This window comes from Cloeon dipterum, chromosome 1 (assembly GCF_949628265.1).
Source record: "Cloeon dipterum chromosome 1, ieCloDipt1.1, whole genome shotgun sequence".
In the NCBI taxonomy this organism is placed as follows: Eukaryota; Metazoa; Arthropoda; class Insecta; order Ephemeroptera; family Baetidae; genus Cloeon; species Cloeon dipterum.
In genome coordinates, this window is record NC_088786.1 from 39,960,037 (window position 1) to 39,963,089 (window position 3,053).

Here is a 3,053-nt window from a genome sequence, read left to right on the forward strand (position 1 = left end):
TAGGGTAGGTTGAGATGTGACTAATGGTGGTTAGATTTTGCAATTCTGATATTTAGAACCCAAGATTTGGAGCTGGCAAAATACGAAAAAAGCCGGAAAATTCGTGATTTTTGCGTTTTTGCGAATATTGCAAACTCCAAATCTTGGGTTTTAACCATCAGAATTGCAAAAACTACCCATCGTTGGACTCGTCTTAACCTTCCCTGACCAGCTAAATGGTTTAGGGGTGCTAAATCTACCCTCTTTCATCCCCACATTGCCTCAATTTCAATGGCAAAATTTTTAGCATGGCCTAAAACAATTTCAAATTATCTAAAATATCTCAATTACAAACCCAATCTTTCGATCAAACTAAAAAATCAAATATTTTGAAAATTGATAGTAATAGATAATAAGAGTAGCAAAGTTTAAAAAACGCAATATTTTATAATGTACCCGCATAAAAAAATATCGCCTGAGAATGTTCTAAGAATATACCGACTTCGCCCAGGATTAATCTAAAAAATTAATTATATATGAACTTATGATACGGTTTTTCGTGATACTGGATTAATCTGTAGATTAATTTAAGAGAATATCCTTAGAATGTTCCAGGATTATTCTGCCGGGGTTTGTTTCAAAAAGCTCTAAAGAATGATCCTAGAACATTCTCAGAATATACTTATGGATTAATCTTTGGATTGTTCTAGGATTAATATTTAGCGTATCAAATCTTAACTTTGGATTATTCTTTGAGGATAATCTAAGAATGTTCTTAGGTGATTCTAATATCATTTTAAGGTTAACATAGATTGTGACAAAAATTATCCCCAAATTATTCTTAAAATTACCCTCAGATTGTTCCTAGAATATTTCAAAATCTGTTATTTCTATTACTACGATATAATTGGGAATTATTTAAATAATAACAAACTTATTCAGTTAAATTTTTAAAATTTATTTGTTTTTAATCATATCAGGTACAAAATTTTCTCTCATTCGATGCCAGCACCGCCAATCTTGAAGCCCAAACTGCAGAACTTAAACGATTGTATCTTTTCCCGTCGTGCAAAACAGCTGCGGACGGCTTGAAGCTAAAAAAAGGGAGCGACTCATAGAAAAAAATAAATAAAAGCTTTTTTCAATTAGCTGTGCTTGGAAAATGGAAGGTAGAAGTATGTCAAGTTCATGCATAATATTTTTCCATTTTCCAAGCGAAGCCAATTGAATCGTAATGTGTAATCAAAATTCTCGAAAGCGTACAAAAAACGCGACCGCGATTTACGTGGAAAAATTACATTTTTCATCACCGATTTACAGTTTCCGCCACCCAAACTTATTTATAGGGTTCTAATTAAGAACATTTAGGACTGGAGAAGATCCCATATCAAAATATTGGTGGCGAAAACTGCATAAGTAGCGGCGAAAAGTGTAATTTTACAATAAAACCGTTGGATTTCAAAGTTGCGCGATCTGTTCTAATTTCTTTGGACGCTAATCTATAAAATGGGACTTACCCTGTTAACCGCCAGATCCAGGCCATCCGTCCAAGTCTGCGGGACGTCCGTGTTGTCCCTTACTGGCGGCGTCCGGCGTCCTGCGTCCGTTAATAACTTTAACTTTGAACGGCGGTTGACCGTTGACGCGTTGGACAAAGAGAGCGAGGCAGGATTTTGTAAGTCTCTTGCTGCGCTTGCTGCTGCCACCGCCCGTCGCCCCTCCCCCGCTCCACAACAGAGGCAGGCAGCAGCAGCAGGCATTCCATGCAAGTGCGTGCATGCATGTGCAGCCGCCGCTACCACGCGCACACTAAAATCGCCCTTTTAACCCTTTTTTGTCCTTCTGACCATTATTTTCATATTTGCCCGTTTATCGGTAGCATTAAATAAGACTCTTTGTGTTAAGAAATTAATTTATTCAATCGCATTTATGATTTTTACCCTTTTTAATCCGGGCAGATTCTTTGAAAAATAAAGGCATCATAATTTTGTATCAGATAATGAAAAAGGTTTAGGTTTTAATATTAAAATATAATCCATCGACTTAATTACAAAATATTTCCTAGAAAAATATTTTTTGTGATATTATTCATATTATTTAACAATATGGCAGTTAATTTTCTTGATTAAATTATGTTTCATATTTAATTTTGTTTTTAATTTTAAGAAAAATATCGAAGTTATTCTCTTTTAGGGTTTTTTAAAGAATATTCTTGGAACATTAAAAAAATATTTTTGGATTAATCTCAGAATGATCCATAGAATAATCTGGGGATATTCTATTAACTATATTCAAATTGCCCCTTTGGGATTATTCTAGGGATATTCTTGTAAATTAATCTCTAGATTGACTTTAAAACATTTTAAGGTTAATCTGGATTCATTCTAAGAAAATTCCAAAAATTATTTCTTTAGATTAATCTCAGAATGATCTAAAGAATAATCTGAGAATATTTTTTTAGATTAATCTCTAGATTGATCTTAAACATTCATAGATTAATCTCAATTAATACAGGATTAATCCAGGATCATTTTTTCGGATTAATTTTTTCGGGTAAATTTTGATTAATCTAAGATTATTCCGGATATTCCTGGGTTATATTTTTTTATGCGGGTATAAGAAGATTATAGTTTTGGCAAATCACCTTCAAAAATTATAATTTAGTTTAAATTAAATTACATTTTTTAAAGAGGCATACTTTTCATAAAATCGTATTGTCTGATTATGAGTGCAAACGAAAAGAGAAAACAATTTGTGTAACAAAAGAAAAAATGCCTCGTGAAAAAAACCCCCTGACTAAATCCTCTCTAGACTAGAATTAATTCCATTCTTTGATATTTTGAGCTATTGTAAAAGAGTGAAAAAATGAGAGACGAAAAAATGTAGAAATTTCGTTTCCCTTCTCGAATATACTGCTCACTGTTGTCAAAGAAAGAGGTTCAGGTGGACGCGCGAGTGGGAAGAAAAAGCTTAGAGAGCGAGTATTCATTTTTTTCCATTTAATTTTCCCCAATTTCGTGCCTTTGTTTCTCGTTGACGGGTGAAGCATTGTGTTATCAAATTTTATTTGTTTT

The 3,053-nt window shown here is 33.1% G+C and overlaps 1 long non-coding RNA gene across 1 annotated transcript; it reads right to left on the reverse strand.

Annotated features, from left to right (window-relative positions):
* Positions 1-913: 913 nt before the first annotated feature.
* On the reverse strand, positions 914-2,588 carry LOC135947793 (uncharacterized). The gene is made up of 2 exons (XR_010575721.1): positions 1,497-2,588; positions 914-1,073 (listed from the first exon to the last, which is right to left on the reverse strand). It is a non-coding gene; the product is annotated as an uncharacterized LOC135947793 (long non-coding RNA).
* Between the last annotated feature and the right edge of the window lie 465 nt (positions 2,589-3,053).